We start from the raw sequence: 19,953 nt of genomic DNA, 5'->3' as shown, positions 1-19,953 counted from the left end.
TGGTAAACTACGAATTAAATGTAACATAATATTTAATATTGCATCTATTTTTTAACAAAAGCTTGAACGTTTATAGGAAATTCTTATAAAATCATTCTTTATATTTAAACTATGTCGTTTTCATTTTAGTTGACGGATTATATGGAATTAAATAAGATAATATTTAGAAGTCTTCAAACTTAAGATTTTTATAGTTTAAACAAAAATCTCATCGATTTTATTATTCCTGTTAATTGAGCTGTTTTATTATTGTTATACATTTTATACTCATAATTAACTTAATTATCATAATACTATAGGTCAGGGGTCAAAGAATAAATAATATACATATATATATATATATAAAAATTATGTTATCATTAAATCCAATTTAAAATCAATACCTACTCGTATTATATATTAGAATATGTACTTAGAATTTAAATGGCTCGCTAAAAATTTTCAGATTCTTAATTTAGCCCTTTAAAAATATTAATCGGTAACCCATTACTATAGGTATAGATTGTGCATACATACAGTAATTTTATAGATACTTGTTCTAAAAATAATATCAAAAAATTGATTCATTTATCAAAAAAGTAAGTTACATTGTGTTTTTAATCAAAACTTTTAAATACCGTTTTTGAGCTTATTTTATAATATTTCTAATAATTTTGTTTTAAAATTATAATATCCTTATGAATATGCGTTTTACATACATATTTTATACTGTTTCAGTTGATCGTATTCGTTTTAAGAAATGACAAAAATTATTTCAACATACATTCCCGAAAAATTAGTCTGCTTTATATATTTATTATAAAACACCTAGCCACAAAAATAAAATATTTCTGGTAGTATTTTTGTTGTTGTTTATTGTTATTATGTTTCCATTTGCTATGTCTATTTAGGGATATGACATGCAATAAAAGTTTTTCCTTGAGTTTATATAAATCGAAAAATTGACAAAACGTCATAAAATATATATTGGTGTAATACATTATCCTTATATTACTGTAGTAACATTTAAAAGGCAATTTCATACATAACCATCGGGTTGAAAAATGTGAAATGACACGACGGCACATTGATGTGAATCGATTTATCGATATCACTTACCTTTCGTTTATGTGTTATCATTATTTCCATCTCAGTTTTGTTACCGGACTATTAGATCCTTCAAGTTGTTATTGGAACCACTACTGTCGTTTTATTTTTTTATAAACTTCGGATATTGTTTTTTCCACGCGAAAAAATGTTTGAATTTATAGTGTTTCTCATTCAAACATGTAAGTTATAGTACACCTATAAATACCTACAATTATTTTTATTGGTGTATATCCTCTTATTAATGATTACATATGATAGTTTTAAATGTTATATTTATCATAAATTGAAAATTTCTTAAGCGGCAACTTAATTTAAATATTATTTTGTTGTTATATTAAATATAATATACTACATTCATTAGTTTGATTATCAATATTTTATTACTTTAGTTAGTAAAGAAATAAAAATGTATAGAAAAAATGTAATGAATAGAAAGTGATTGATGGCAGTTACTATTTTTTAAAATAATATTTTTTGATACAATAATAATTAATTGCATGATGTATTAATATGCTATGCATTTTGGAACTTAGGTTAATAAATAATAACGACTCATGGTATTCTTTAAAATAACTTTTATTACCTTCGCACTAACTGCATACGACTCTGTAGATTTCGCGCAGTGCATAAGGTTCGATTCACTGACTAAGGATTGCTTCACACGGATTATTTTACGCGCCCGCGTCATCGCAGAAAAAAACACTGTAGTACCACGAAATCTATACTGTTTTTACACGGAATTCCTAGAATATGAAAATATCCATGTGATAAAGTTTTATTATATATTCATTTATTATTTAGTAAAACAAATTTTTGTGCTCCTATTTATAATTCAATGCTAAGAAAGATACCGATTTGATGTTTTGTGTGTCTAATGAGTCTTACGCGAAATTCGTTCACGTTGAAGACGTGTAAAAAAAAAAAAAACCACTTTGGTTATAATGTTTATTTAACTCATGGTCTATTTTATTCAATAAGATAATGATTAAAGAGCTGACGATGACAAGTTTCATTCAATATCGTCGAGTTTACGGTATTCTCGAACCCATATAATACTGGCCGGGATATAAACATGAGGTACATTGCATAATACTGGTGCTAGATTTACTGATTAATTTGAGAAACCTGTGATGATGAATAATTTTGTAAGAAATATTGATATTGTAAAAGTGTAATTTTTTTTAATTTCATCATTCTCAAAGTTGTTCATGGTATGCTTTTGTTTGTAAAAAATGCAGTTGTTCAAAAATAGAAACACTGTTTTCTGTTTGATTTTGCAGAACAAATGATTATTCTTCTTCCTTTAATATATCTTTTCTTTGTTAGAAATCTCTTAAGCTTTTCAATTTTCTTTGTAACTGCCTTGTTGAAAAAAAAGTAAGTTTATATAAAAAAAAAGTTAAAACGTTTGTATAGTTACTAGGTATTTACTAGTAATAAAACTCTGAAGACTTTAATAGATAAAAGATTTTGTTTGGGTAAAATTAATGATGATTTTCTAAATTGTCTTAATCAACAAAGTCAGAATTTAAAACAAATTTAGTTATAAATCATGATTTTTTTTTATAATGACTGATTTTATTGTACAGCATACAAAAAATAATTGTTTACATTGTTAAAAAAATGGTATATTTTTTTATATCTTGGAAGTAAGTTCACTGTTTCAAGTTTGTATAAAACACAAAAATTAGGAGTATCGACATTTTTAAAGATTGTAAAAGATGTATGTTCAGCTATTTAGGACTCCCTTAATTTATTAATTAATTAGCATCATATTGGATTGGTTTAATTTTTATTCAATTAATAACCTAATACCATATTAATATATTTATATAGTTTTATATTATTTATACGTATGTATAAATTAATAATATAACTATGATAATAATGCATTTTAATTTATACGTTTATAATATAATGATCAATATGTAATTTTAAATTATATTTAATAATAATTATACATTTTTATTTAAAAACCAATAAAAATTAGGTACTGAAGGAACATTTATTATTTTAACTGAATTTTTTTAATTTCTTCAACAAGTATTTATTATTTTGAATAAATTAAGAAAAACATTTGCAACATTAACCATAGTTATAACTTATAAATGAATAAATGACATTAAGTGACAAATTTTATCAAATAAAATGAGTAAACTAAGTAGGTACTACCATTGGGTATACTTAAGGAACCACTAAAAAAAAAAAATTATATGTATGCGAGCGAATAGAACTTAACAGTTTACATTCGGTCGTTATGGTTAATTGCCTGTTTATATTTAAATTATTTAAATTGCATTCATTTTTTTTTTCAACATCATGCAAGTAAATATGATTTAAATAATTTGATACAATTTTCTAATTGTAGTTTAACATGAATTCAGAATAACTAAATATAGTAAACGTTGACATTAAATAATAAAATACCATATTGAGAAAATTTTAACCGTCATTATAAAAGTTACTTATTCAAAAAATGTGAAATTAATATTTTATTTTAATTTCCATTAACAAATTAAATTATACTAAATAATTTTAAATTATTGCTTTAATTTTAGGTATTATATTATGTTGACATTTAAACGTATAATGACAATATTAATTAAAATTCCCGAAAACAAATGTAAAAAAATACTCAATAATTATAGTCAAAACCTCATTCTACAGTTTTACATGATACAAGTATATTTTGATTATGAAGTTTCATGAAGTGTTACTTCATTAGCTATACTTTTTTTTTTCAAGTTAATAACAATTAAACTGTCTTAACACATACTTTTGGTGTACCTGTAGTTTAGTAGGGAAATTTGATACTGTGAAATATAAATATATATAATAAATAGATCAATTACTATTATAATAGAAAGAGGTCAATGTTTAAATATCAAAGCGTTAATGCTCCAAGGTTATTAGTCAAAAGCATGATAGTACAATCAAATACTATAGATAATATTGTGAGAAATAGATATTAATTTCTTGTAACATGAAAGTGATTACTTTGATACTTATTAAAGACATTTAAAAACCAAATAAACATGGGGCCATTATTCAAGTGTTTTAAGAAATAAACAATCATACTCTTATTTGTAAAATCATTGTATTGATAAGTTTTGATAGCATTAACATGGCCTAGTTTGTCGAGGTGGTTTGCATCAGTCATTAATATGTTCTGAGGTCAAGTATCGGCCGGCGTCGCTAGCTCTCGGATTTGTGACCGCCTAAGTTTTTAATGACGAATCCATGGTGCACATAGATACACATACGTGTTCTAACTCTACAAAAACCAAACCTTACAAATAAAACCCTTTACAAAAAATCTACTATTCCTATCCACAGCTAATGGTCTTAAATTCCGAGCTTAAATAAGATCAATAAAACAAAAAAAAAAAAATATAAAAATAAAGCATTGACACAACAGTGTTACAAATAATAATAAATTATTGATAAAAATTAAATCAAAAATCTTAAATTTGAATGGTTAATTTCATTGAATTGTCATATTTTGTACTATTTTTAATATAAGTATGAAATTTAAATTTCAATAATACTTGTGTGTGAATTTTTGAAGGTAGTTTAAGAGCATAAAGTATCTTATGGTATTTTTTAAGACATTGGTGTATAAAAGCAGTATTTCAAAAATACATACCTAATTAATATTTTACCAATCTATATAGGTTAAACAAAAAAAAAAAAAAAAATTGATTAATTTAAATAACTATAAATAGTTCATAAAGCTTTAATCTATTTATAAAATATTATCATACCTAAATAATGTTAATACTAATATTTAATGAAAATTTTAATCTAAAAATATTTATTTTTTTATTAAAACATTTAAAAAAAAAACTAAATTTATCATGTTAAAACTAATATTTTATATTATTGTGTGCATCACCCTCTTAAAAGTAATAATATCATAAACTACTACTTCATGAATCACGTTTGGTGTTAATAATTTATTGTAAATTGATCGATACTAGTTTTATGCAGCTAAATAGTCTTTTTTAATCTATATTGATGCAGATGAATAAAAAAATTATTTTTATAATATTAAAACTACGTGGATTGTGAGTAGAAAATAAATTCAATTGTATTTACGGAATTATTAACAGTATTGTTTTTATAAAATTATTTTGATATAGTTAAACGGGAACAATCTATAAAGTATTGGTACTTATTTATTGTTCTTTATGCAAATACTATTATCAGAGTAATTTAATATGTTCAAGAATCACGGTTTAATGTCATATAATGATATGTGACTTTGGTAATTTTTAAGACAAACCCATGTCACTCATAGTTGCCATAGTGGATTTAGGATTTAGTATGTTTAAAATTATTTCTTTAGTAATTTATCGGAAATTTTAATTTGAATAAGGTCTGTTTATAGAATAATGGAAATTTTTACCCACGATGAATTCATTTAATGTTTTATTATTAAACAAAATCCAGTTTAATATTATTTTAATATATTTAAAAATAAATTATTAAAATATGTTAGCAAAAAAAAAATAAAAAAAAATACGTATTACTATGTATTATATTCTTTTTATTATTTGACAAATAGATTTTTATACTGTGAGTGGTGAATTATAATTTCTAATGTTTTACTATGATGGAGACTGATAAAACTAAATAATTAACTATAAGTTGTTTAAAAAGATGTTGTTAAATAAATTGTGAAAGTTCAAACATTCGTATCTGTTCAGTATATAATTTAACAAATTAGTATCGTTAGGTAAATATTGTAACATAATACAAAACTTAGTATAAATATTGAATAAATAATAAACAAATATTGATTTTTTAATATAAAGTTTAATTTAACAATTAAAAAAATAAACTACTTGAACTCAAAAAATACGTAGATAAAATTGATTTAATAAACTATTTATTTAATTATAAATATTTATTATTTATTTGTCAAATATTAGAAAATGTGTATTTTAACCGTTGAATTTATTATCCCATTACAACATTGATAGTTCATATAATATATATCTACTTGTTGTATCATATTCCAATTGTTACCCCTTCGGTTAGTCTAGTGAACAGCCTTGTATCTTAGATTATATTCAAGTCATACTCTGTTCTCATCATTCTGTAATCGGTCAGTTGCGAGTATGTTTTGTTGTTTTTATTCAAATAGAAAACCGTTCAAAAAACATGCTGTTTACACAAGATCTATTAATCATAATATAATTATTTTCGTACGTTTACTAGGATGTATTTTTTTTTATAACAGACAAATAAGTAGTATTCTTTGCAACACAAGTTGACGATTCGAAGATAACACATTAGACATTTTTCGTTCCCATCACATTATTTCTCAGGGATTAATGAATATAAAATATATAAACAAATGAAACAAAAAAAAAACGGGGTTGGAAATACGATTAAAGTCACTTAAATTAATAAATTATCACAACTCATAACTATTGAAGCCATTACTGTACAAAATATGCTGTTGAGAGTTGTACTATGTTCTCAATATTATTTATATTTTCCGTTCACAGTATATTTTTCACATCTTATCATTTCAAGTAATGCAATACGTGCAAGTAATTTATACGAGAGTAATAACCGTTTTATTCTCAGATCTCAGTTTATTCTCTATGAAGTTCACATAATTCGTTATTGGTGGAGTCGGGAGTCACATGATACGTGATTCTAAAGAAATTATTGGGATCTTATTACAGATTAACAGCAAATATTTTAAAATATCCACTATTTATTATTTAAAAGTGAAAAAAATAATTTTCACGGCTAATATTGTATATTGTTATTGTTTCTATACTACTTGCGCTTAACGATTTTTAACACCGATTTTACAATAATGTTAGTTTTTGTAATTTTTTTATCATCACTTTTTTAAGCAGAAAAAATTTCCCATTTTTCAACTTCGGCAGTATAAATTCTCAATGCTCTTCAAAATCAATGGAATATACTATTTACTATCACTTAAAAATTAAACTTAAACGTTGGAGTAACTTTAAAAATAATTTTAATTTTAAAATTGTTTAGTTTTCATATTCTTTATAATATGTTGATAATTTTTTATCCTGAAGTAAAAAAATTGAAATTTTCATACAAGTTTTTAATAAGATATCATTAGAATAACGAACATTTGTTTGTGAATTTTTAAGTTCATATTTTGTCAAAACGTCAAAATTACAATGTATATAAAGATATATATGTATATTATTTTTAGTTTAAAATACCAAAATAATATTAATTATCCGGAATTGAAACTTTTAAACTCAAGACATTAAGTATATATTATTATAAATTTATACGTTTGTATAATATATTATACTAAAATTTTGAAATATTTGGTACATAAGTATTGGCTTATAACTTCTAAATTAAATAACATTATGAAATAATATTATAACAATATATTCATATTAAATTAAACAATGCGATGTTATTAAAATATTATACTCTAATGCTTGTCATTATCCTTATTATGATCGTATTTCTTATTACTGCACTCTTTAGTTTTAACTACCCATTAACCATAATCAATAATTATATTAGCTATATCAAGATTATCCATATTATTTTCGTTAACGACAATTTAAATAATAATCATATTTAATGAGATAGAAAATTTAAACAATAAAAACGATAATATAATTTAATATATGCCGTTTTCAATTCTTGTATCTTTCAAATAATATACCTACGGTTAAATTTTATTATTTTATGTTTGATTACATGTAGAAGCTTTAAAGTTCAGTAAAATTAACTATGTTCACGAAAGTGTAGTTATCCGTGTATAGCTAAACCAATGTTTTTATTGTTACCAAAAACGGGCCACTTAATAAAATATTATGCCATTTAATTTTATGCAGAATATTTTGTTTTTTTCTCACTAATTGTAATTTGTATGCTAAAAGCATGTTGAAATGTATATCATGTTTTTCAATTACATTCCAAAACAGTTTAATTTGGTTGAAAAAAAGAAAAATCAATAAAATAACTTTTTTCTCGTTAGTGTTTTTTTAATTTAATATATTTTTTTTTCATTATTTTTACTATTGCTATTTTTTACACTAAATAATTATGTATAAGTTATATAAGTTATGTTTTAATTAAAATACAATGATAATTATCAAATTACATAAAATTACGTAATTTCATTGATTATTATCTGTGTATTATACTATGTGATTAGTATACGATTATTCATACGTTGTACTTTTATAATAACATCAAATTAAATTTTTTTTTTTTTTATTGAATTATTGAATTTTATATCTTATCAATTACGAACATATTTAAACGAAACGTAAAATGTTAATTTAAATGACGTTATCCATAAATTCCCTATCTTAAAATGAAACGCAATCTGAGTAAAAATTATAACTTACTTTGTATATTTTACATGTTTTCTTTTGTGAGAAAAAATACCATTTTTTCCATTTGAGATGCTTGAAACGAACATTAGCTTTTTATGATCAAACGCAATGGCCAATAGTCAGCAAAGTCCCGAATACTTGTTCAATATTATTGTCTGAAATTCCAATATACATCGTAATAACTGATAATTTAAGTGACTATTTTTCATTTATTGGCTAGAAACAACATTTTCAGACAAAAAGCTCTCTCTTTTATTATAACGTTCAATAAACCAACGGAAATAATGTTGCTATCTAAAAGATATGATTGTATAGAACCTTAAAAAAATATAGATTTTCATATATTCTTTATTAATTATTTTTTTATCAGTTTATGTTAAATAGGTCAATTTTTAGTTACAGTTATAATTATATTATTATTATTATTATTTTTTTTTTTAATGCTTACACCAGGGCAACATTATATAATTTTAAAATAATTCCACAAAAACCAAATCAGAAATTATTAGAAGAATATAGAACAAATTTGGTGTTTTTACATATTATATCATTTTATTAATAATAAAACATAGATATACGTCTATTAATACCCATATAATATTAAACTTTAAATATAAAATAATACAAATTATTTTGTAATATTCAATTTTTAGTAATATTGAATGTTTTCTGAGAAATCGTATTTCTTTTTTTTCAATAGTGATATTAAAAATAATGCGTTTCAAGAGTTCATACACAAATATATAAATATCACCTTTATTTGTTATTTGTATATTTTATAAACACAGATAAATAAAATCTTATAAAAATAAAAAGACTTTTGATTACTTTAAAATAATTGATGATTATAGTGGTGCAGTATAATTTTGATAATTTTGTTCCATCGTCACATCATTTACAGCCGCATACTATAATTTATGGCATTTAATAACTCGTAGGTACAACAAAAATTTACATAATTTTTTTTTTTGTATTACTAGATTTTAGTTAGATACTATTTTTATCTTCACAAATATGGTTAGGTGGTGGTACATTACATGTGTGTTGCTAAAACCTATTATTTCTTTTTTAGTCAATATAAGTAATAATAATAATATCACATTGGTATACATATATATATATATATATATATTTATTATATGAATATCATTTAAATTAAAGTAAATGAATTAAAAAATAAAATAATAATTTATATTTAATAACAATTGATTGGATATAACATAATATGTTTACGATTTATAGTATTATTGACGAGTAGTTATGCAATTTTTATGACATTAAAATACATTAATTAATTACTTATGCTTTTTTTAGCATTGAAAAAAAACTAAAAACTATTTTTTTCTAATTAGTTTATTTATTTAATTTTCAATGCGAGTGTTCAAACATTATATGATAATATGAAAAGCTCATTTATCGATAATGTTATCTTTTTTTATTTCCCATAAATTGTAATTATGTTATTTTTAATTTTTTTTTTTTATTCATTTAAATAATATATATATATATATGTGTGTGTGTGTGTGATATTATGTAACGATCAATATTTTTCATCCATCAGTGAAAATTAAATATTTAATAAACAGAAAACTATGTTTTTTTCTTAACTGTAATTTTAGTATATCTTATGAAAAAACTGAAAAATGTATATTTGTTTATCATAAAATAATAAAATATTAAAATCAAAATCAAAATCATAAGTACGTTCTTTGTGAGTGACATTCATTTGAAATAGCGACAGGTATTTTTAAATTCGCAGTCAAATAGAATATCATCCTTATGAGTTACTCACACTTTTGTTTACAATTCAAAGATGTGTTTTTAATTTCATTAGGGGATAAGGTATGTATTTGTTATTTTTAAAAGACTGTTTAACTGGTAAATATTAGACCTAGCCATTAGACTATATTAAATTATAATGTCTACCTATAATGTTACATAAAATCATGTGATTCGTCTATATGTGGACGTAATAGGATATCGCTGAAATATATTAGTACAGGCTACTGAGTATAATGTTATAAATAAAAGTAATTTAAAAATGTCACGAGTTTTTTAGTAGTTTGATTTTTTTTATCTGCTTATAATATATGCCTACACTCATCATCTGATACAACACCGATAAACTTAAAATTTATAAAACTTACTAAAGTTTTAGAATTGCAAAATAAATTTTTACTTATTCGCTGAAATTTGAATTTAACTGTAACTGATTTTCAATTTTTAAATGGCTAAATTTTACTCTAACTTATATTAAGTTTTGATAACATCACAGAACATTCGATGAAGAAAATAAAATGCCAGGTCTTGTGTTGAACAATGTTCTAATATTAGATTACATTATATCAATTAAATATTGTCCATAGCCTAATATGTAAAACTCATTGCACTAAGAAAAAAAAAAAATAACAATAATACATATTATATGAAAACAATTAAAAATAAATCGTGTAATAAAAAGATGTGTCACCTTCAAGTATATATTTTTGTGTGAGTGACAAATTTTCAGCATTAAGAGGTTGTGATTTCTTTAAAATGTGCATACATTTTGATGTTTTGCGTGATGTATTGTCGGTCAAATACAGTATTTTCAATTTTTAGATATTAGACTATTGAAGCATATTGTAACATAAAATTTATTAATTCAGGCAATGCTTACAAATACAAACAAATATACTATATTTATAGGAAAATCAAGTATTACGTATAATAATTTTTAAGTCATATATTCGTAATATATCTAAGAACTACACATATAATTTTAATTGTACCCATATATAAAACAAACTATTAGGACATTTTTAGTTTTTTCTATAATTACTATAGTATAGAAAGTATTTACAAAGATATATAATACATTTATTTTTTATTAGATCACAGATACGTATTATGATGAAATATCTTACTTGTATTAAGTTTTCTATTACATTTTTAAGCATAGTTTAAAGGTAAGTCAATTATAGTGCTATCCAAGAATAGTAAACGCTCAATTTGCTAATGGTTGTAACATATATATATATATATATTATGCATACAAATATACAATTATGTTAAAAGCTGTTTATTATGATTACCTTACACTTAGTCAAGTCAAAGATATTGCTCACCCTAACATAATCTAGTCACTCATTTATTTCTGTTAAAGGAATTTACGTAACTACTCATAGTAATATAATCTGAAGTATATTATTTCCTTAAATAATACTGAAAAATAGGTTTCCAATTAGAGAAGATTCTATGAAAAATTATAAGTATTTATTCCAATAATGTTATATTATGTATGAATATTATTTTTCGTATTATTATGAAGTGTATAATATATTTATATACATAATTAAACATAACCTTTACTTAATATATTAAATATTTTTTTTTAAATTTAAAGTGAAATAAAATAAAATTTTCATTTCGTTATAATTTTTATAAATCATAATTTCATGATTTTATTATTTAGATAACTATTTAGATTTTAAATGTATATAAGAATATATAAAAATAATTATATAGTAAATCAATTTATTTGGTTTTAAATTTTAAATTCTGGTTTTATTTTTAATCATTCAAATAATTTGATTTATTTTAAATATATTTAACGCAATACCATAAAATTTATACTGCAGTGGTAGCTGAAACTTATGATACTTAGTCGATATCCATGAATTATGTATTAGTATATATTATGTAAGCCGTGAGGATTACATTTTATTCATTGCGTCAGATCCTCTTCAGTCTTAATATTCTGTAATAAAGAGAAAGAGCATTTTCAGGAATAATTGAAGAATAACAAAACAAAATAAAATATAAATTATTAATATACTTAAAATAAATACTCCAATTTTTATGAATAAATTATATTTATTTTTTATTGTGTCATATATTTTTAAAGTGAAAAAAAAAACATTAAAATTTGATTTTCAAATTATTAAATTAAAAATTTCACTCTTAAGAAATGTATAAAATGATTTGCATATGGTTGTATTTTATATGTAGCTAATATTATTTTTAAGTGTAAATCATGATTAAATTATAAAAATAAAAGTCAATAGGTAATTATTAATATAAATTTTAGATTTTTTTATAATATAATTAAAAATACGAATGGCAATATTTAGATAAGTAAATAAAAGTAAAAATAAAGTGATATGAATGATGCAATAAAATAATAAATAATATATTAATTTGTGAGTACAACAATATTTGGATTTATATATTAATATATTCTAAGATATTTTATATATTTTTCAATAAATTAATATTGAAATTTTTTAGAAAATAATTAGAACTAAAATTAGTTATTTTAAAATAATTACCAATCAAATTAAATTATTTATATTTGTATATAAGTTTTAACAAAGTGGTTATTTAAAAAAAAATATAGGTATCTTGTGGATCTACATTTGTTGGACATTGTTTAAAATGTAAACAATTTATATTATTATAATATGTATCTTTATCGATTCTATAATTTTGGTAACTTAAAATTTATTATTTATTATGGAAATAATAAATAATATGTAAAATATTTATACATTAGTGTATTGATATATTTCATTATCTAACATATAAAAGTATAATAAACTTGTACATCGATTTTTTTTGTTATGTGAACATACCACATGAGAGTTCTTGAAACGATATGCTATAACTTTATTTTTAAAGAACTTTTAAAAGTCTGAACAAGCGTACAAAACAATAGCCATGCTTATCATTGAACAATAAAGAATGTATTGTTATCATTATGAAGGGTTGAAGAAAAAAACATAATGCTTATATGTGTGTGATTCTTGTAACGTTATTTCATAAGAAATATATTTTAGAAGAAGTGCATTTTAAAAAAAATGTATAATGTATGATATACAATAAATATGTTGCATACAGTTTGATAATTTTTATATTTTAAATAATATTAAATCTTTAAAGGTAAATTTTTGGATCACTTGACTAATACCTTAACATTTTTGAACTGTTTTTTCATGATTTATAATTTTAGTGAAATTTATGAAGCAATTAGTTTTTTTTTTTTATGAACACATTATAGATTTTTTTATAAATTGTCTTTTCTTAAATGTATTATAAGTACTATTAAAACAGTTTTATTTAAGCTATTTGACAGGTTCAAGTTTAAAAATAAATTAAACATAATTAATAATAACTATGATGTTGTCGTTGTCATCGAAATAAAAAGTAAATATTTAATTTATTGTCTTTTTTTTTTTTTTTTATTGACAATGTTCACATATTCAATATTCTATTATTAATCAGATAAAGTTTTTTTTAATCATTTTTTTAAATGAACGAAGGAAGATTCAAAACAGTGTTCATTACCTTTTCAATTACTTTAATAGGTATATTATATTAATTCACATAAATAATTAATTAAGTTCAAGATACTAAAATATATTATCTATAATATGTATTATATATATTTTCTTATACATTATTTTAATTCATATACTCAAATTCAATTCAATTTTCGAGTTCCAAGCAAAATAAGAATTTACATTATCGCTCATCAAACATAAAAGAACAGGTCACGTTATCGAGGCTTTAAAAAAAAAAAAAAAAAAAAAAATAAAAAATAAAAGAACAGATTCTCCTGAATTTAAATCGTTACGTAAAGATCTAGTTACACAAAAAAAATCAAAATTATTTTTAAAAATTTGTTTATTTCTTATATTCTAAAGATTTTTAGTATTTTTTTTCTTTTAGAATTATAACAGCACATACTAATCCGTTTATAGCAAAGTAAGTAAGTGATGCAGTCTTGTTATGACAAAAAACAATATTATATCTGCAATGTTAAGTTATAATTTAAAAAGAGGTATAGGATTTTTAAGTAAGGATACACAACCCTTTATCAGTTTATTTTTTGTTAATATGAGTTTTTTACGTTAATTTTTCTTTATGATTTATTCCCGTAAGACTTTACTATAGTACAGTACTTAAATAAATTGTCACGGTAGTTACAAGTTTAATATAGTTTTAAGTTATAATTATCTATCATATAATATAAAAAAACAAGAATAATTATTTTAACACTGTCAAAATATGTTTTTTAACTTTTGTTTTATACTAGTTTAAATTTAGTTTAATAAAATAGTAGTTAATTTAATAATAATAGATAAACAGTTAGTATTGCAAAGAATACTTTTATTTTTTATTCGTAATACGTGTTCAAATAAATAAGTGAAAAATTGAAAAGGTGTTTAGAATATGTATTTAATACATTAAAAAAATACACACACACACACACACACGCACATATATATATATATATATATATAATTATAAAACATAGTAAAATACTTTGGGAGTTAATATATTTTTTCTCACAGATTTATTTACGTGTTTGAATAGTTGGAAGTTTGGAAGTAATGTTAATATATAAAATGTATAATAAATAATATAAATACCTTAGTATTAATAAAACTGTAATCCATTATAGTTATAGTACGATTATATAGATAAATAAATTGAAATTATTTTTCAGGTTAGGAAAAAATTTATTTTTTAATGAATAAAATAATATTAAATTAAGTTTTTAAAATACGTATTTGAATATATATATTTTTTTTTAATAATCAAGATATTATTAGTAATTGATAATTTAATACATATTCTATTTGGATACTTTACTAGATTACTAGTAATCGAATGGTAATTTTTAGAAAATATAAAAAAAAAAAAATAAGCCTATAAAAGTATAACCCAACTATCAAAAATCAGGTGAGTCATATTTTAAGTTAACAATAAAAGTTAACTTACCAAATCGACGATGAAAAAAGGAAAATATAATATCAACAAAAGTTTTAAAAATAATTGACCACGGATTCAAGATCGACTATCGACTGACCGACCGGTAGTGTTAAATGTTTTGGAATTAGAAAAAAAAAAATCAAATAAACGGAAAATCATATTTTTTATCGTTAAATGATCGAACTTATTCATAGAATAGATACGTAAATAGTTAATATTTTAAAGAATTTTATCCTTTGACACCTTTGAAGCTTGGTTTAATAATATTCAAAACAATAACGATTGGACGTGAAGAGTACGTTGGTATTGTCTATATCTATTCGTTTTGTCTGCAGCGAGCTTAGGTTCTATGGTCTGTGGTTCGTGGATCGGATGGTCGTCGCCGGCAACCTACCTGATGAAGAACAACCAGACTGATTTAGAAGTGACTGATTATGGGATGATGGTAGGCATGTACGACTTGGGCAACATGATCAGCCCAATCCCGTGTGGTTATCTTCTGGCATTATATGGCAGGAAAAAAACGATTCGTGCGATTGGACCGATGAACATAATCGCCTGGATGGCGATTATCGTGTGGCCGTCCCGGTTAAGTGTCCTATACATGGCCAGGCTATTTGCCGGACTAGCCAAGGGGATGACATTCAGCTCCGTACCAATGTATGTGGGCGAGATAGCCGAGGTCAAATTACGGGGTACTGTGTTGTCCTTGTTTCCGATTATGTTATGCGTAGGCTTGCTAGCCATATAGACAATCGGCCAGATGCTCAGTAATGCACACCTCAACATGCTGGGTCTGTTTTTCTCAGCCGTGTTCACGGTGCTCTTCTTTGCGATGCCTGAAAGCCCATACTACTTAATGCAGCAGAATCAACGAGATCAAGCCGAGAAATCGCTCAGGAGTATCCGAGCCAAGGACGACGTTGCGGATGAGTTGAAGCTCATCGAGGAGACAGTCACCAAGCAGATGCAGGCGAAGACCACTTACAGGGAGTTGTTCCAAAACAAGGCCAACCGGAGAGCATTATTAATTACGGCGGTAGCTAGTTTGTTTCAGAGGCTCAGTGACATTAGTCCGGTGAGTAACGCCATAAATTATCGAAAAATATTAAACATACGTTATTATTATTATTTAGAACAATCGTATTAATACAAAGATTTGAAAGAGAAATTTTAGGGGTAAACAGATATTAATAATATACGACATTGTAAAAAACTGATTTTATAAATTCCGAAAGGAGCGATGAATGTATTAATATATTACACAATGATGTGTTTTTATATTTGTGTGTATGTGTGTTTGTTATTACCTTTTAAGATAGTAAACACATTTTGATTTTCAACTTGTGGTGGTGAGATTTTGGTAGTAATTTGGATCTAAATGGTACTTTCGTCAATGTGAATGAAAAAAAAATAACTATATACTAATATAATATATATTAATTTAAAACAATTTATATTTTGTTAGTATTTGGGAGATAAAAAGTAAAAAATTTTCTTGATAAAAAAAATGTGTACATTTATAAATAGCAAAAATTTGTATGCTTAACCAGTTTTTGTTTTGTTGATTTTATTATAATTCAAAAACTGATAACCACAGAAACTTGAAATTTTATCTAAGTGTTAGTATAATCATTTTCTAAACATTTCAATTTTCAAAATATTTCGACTCCCTTCGAGTTATTTATAGATATAGAATTTTAATTTTACATGTAGCTTTCTTTCTTTAAATATCGATAATAATTTTTTTACTCGGTCAAAAAACTGTAAAATTTAACACTGGATTCCACATAGAGAATTTCGGTTTATCGTACTTGCTGAAATGTTTTAATTGTAGTTTTGAAAAACAGAAACCTTAGTTGGTAATACCTAAGAAGACGTTTTATATTTTTTTGCTTTAAACCGTTAAAAAGAAACTATTGTTTTATCGTGGATTATTCTCAGCTTCATATAAAACAAGCCGTCAATAATACTATATTTTATTACACTAAAAAAAAAAAAAAAAAAAAAAATGTATTTGAAGGAAATAAAATGTATTATATTTTTAGTAAAACTAGAAACTATTTTCATGACTTTTCAAATAAATGTACATTTTATACGTACGGCACTAAAATGCATTAGTAATCAAAAAAACGTACGTCTACGTGATTTTTAACATCACATCATATCACTATTACACAGTATTGAGTATATATTAAAATAAATGTAAAAACACATTATATTCTATTCATAACGTTTTGACATACTAATATATCTTTCAGGTGCATTTTCCGTAATATATTCATATTGAAATTCGATATATTTCGTACAATATCTCCGTAATATATTTTATTTTTATTCAAGGAACTATACCTGAACGGATGTTATAAATAGTTATACATTTATTATTATTTTACATTTTAAATGTTTTTAATGAGTGACTGGTTAACGATCTGACGTTCTCCCTCATCCCACGAATAAACCATCATAGTCTTCACGTAATCTATTGCGCGCACTCCGCGTTATAATACTTGATATTATTATTATTATTATTATTATTATTACTATTATACCAAACGTGCAGTAAAAAAAAAAAGAAAATAAAGATGGATTTTAAAATGCGGCAAAAAAAATAAAAAAAAAAAAAATAAAAAAAAATACTCAAAACATTTGCGTCGCGTTTAAAAGATCCTGTTACTATTGCGGTTCGTGTATGGAATATAAAATTGATCTACGTGAAGTGAACATATCGGTGTAGTTGTTAGGTGTGCTTTCTATGAAGTATTGAAACACTCGTGCGTACAGCAGTCGAATCGCGTGGAAATTTACAATCACTGATCGCTGGTTTGAAAAAAAAAAAAATAAATATGTCTTTACCGCAAGCGCGCGATGCGCCCAGGATCAAGCACACCGCGAGCGAGTGACACGATATTGAAACTGTATCGTCGATATGCCCGCAGAACGGACCGTCCGTTTACCCCCCTCCCCACCCTTCCTACGTCCGCCCGCCCGCAATCGCAATTCGACGAGTGACACGCTATCCACAACCACATCCGCTTAATAATGACGACACGCTATGCGTACGTACGCATATCGATTTGACGACGTGCCGCGTGCTGACCGTTTCATCAGTACGCGTATACGCGTACGCATAACCGCGTCTCGTACGGCGTTGGCGCGAGCTCATCGACCACGATCCGATCTGCCCGCAGTTCATACACTTCAGCTCGATCACGTTGCCGTCCACCGACTACTGGATGAACCCGTTGGCGGCCGTCGTGCTGTTCACCGTGTTCAAGAACGCCGGCGCCCTGTTGCACATGGGGTCCTGGTCGACTGGATGGGCCGGAAGCCGCTGATGTTGGGCTCGCACGCCTCAATGGCCGCGCTGACGGCCGCCTACGGTCTCGGCCTGTACGCGGTGGCCAACGGGCCCGAAAGCAGCCCGCTGACGCGGTGGCCGGTGGTCACGCTGTGGCTGTACGGTTTCGATGTTCGCGGCCAACGTCAAGACCAAGGCGGCCCCGCTGTGCGTCATGTGCCTGGCCGGCGCCTCGTTCCTGCTGGACGGCACCTACACAACGATGTCCCGGGCGTTCGGAGTCTGCTCCAACTACTACATGTACTCCGTGTTCAACCTCGTCGGGGCCGTCGTCGCGGGTTTCGTCGTGATCGAGACCAAGGGCAAAACGTTTTTGGAAATCGAGCAAATCCTCGAGGCGAATTGATCCCGTTTTCGATCGGTGTCATCGATTTGATCCGTCTTCTAGGCACTATTTTTTTTTTTTTTTTTTTTTTTTTTTTTTTTAGGGGAGGGGGTTGCAATATTTTCAGTCCAACGAGTTTTACTTTTTACTATTTACCCACCATTACAAGTGATATCAATGACGTATTCGTTCTGTGAACTTTACATTTTCATTGCAATGAACAATATTATTATCTGTGATTAGTTTGAGATCTCGGGGAAATCATGCTCCTCCCCCTCTATCACACTGCAACGACACGTGTATACGCAACACAAAAACGTTTAAATTATATTTTACGGGTACACCCGCAAATTTTATGATAAAATAACAAAATGTAATATAATACATTATAATATTGTATAGATACGTCTAGTTGTTTGTTATTACTTATTAGATTTTGCCGGAGAAAAAAAAAAATCATGACGTTTTTTTTTTTTTTTTTTTTTTTTTTATTAGCTTTTAGTATGTAACTATAATAGCTCAACAATTATTAAGTAAAACAAGTAATAGCTATGACAAAAATATAGTAAAACACAAAATAAGGTAGTTAAAAGAAAGAAGTAACAAATTATAATAACTAATTAAATAATAATGTGCGTAGATACCACCTTAAATTACAAAGCCAGCTTCCAATAAAAAATGTATTATTTTTTTTATAACTGTTTCGACTTGGGTGTTGAGTATAGAAGGGAGAGTGGGAGGAATGTTTAAGAACTTAATATAATTAATCAAGGATGTACGCTTAGAATACAATGACGGACAGTCAAATAGTAAATGAGAGATGTCACAGATGCTTTCGGTTATGTGTAGTGTACAGAGGGGAGAGTCATTTAGGCCAAGTTTGTATGCATGATCTGGAAGACTAAAATCATGACGTTATAAGTGGATTTCGGTTTAAATATAATTACTTATCGAGTGAATCGGCATAGCTGCTATTACATCTATCTGCGAACACGGAAAACAAATTTAAATGCAACAGATTTTTAACACAGTCGAATATATTAAGTGATTTTGTAGAG

At 25.2% G+C, this 19,953-nt stretch overlaps 1 pseudogene; it reads left to right on the top strand.

Moving 5' to 3' along the window:
• The first annotated feature begins 13,743 nt into the window (after positions 1-13,743).
• On the top strand, positions 13,744-18,916 carry LOC112599409 (annotated as a pseudogene).
• Positions 18,917-19,953: the final 1,037 nt, after the last annotated feature.

This window comes from Melanaphis sacchari, unplaced genomic scaffold (assembly GCF_002803265.2).
Source record: "Melanaphis sacchari strain LSU unplaced genomic scaffold, SCAv2.0 Contig50_pilon_pilon, whole genome shotgun sequence".
Classification (NCBI taxonomy): Eukaryota; Metazoa; Arthropoda; class Insecta; order Hemiptera; family Aphididae; genus Melanaphis; species Melanaphis sacchari.
The sequence above is the reverse complement of the archived record's forward strand: the minus strand, read 5'-3'. Positions and strand labels throughout refer to the sequence as shown.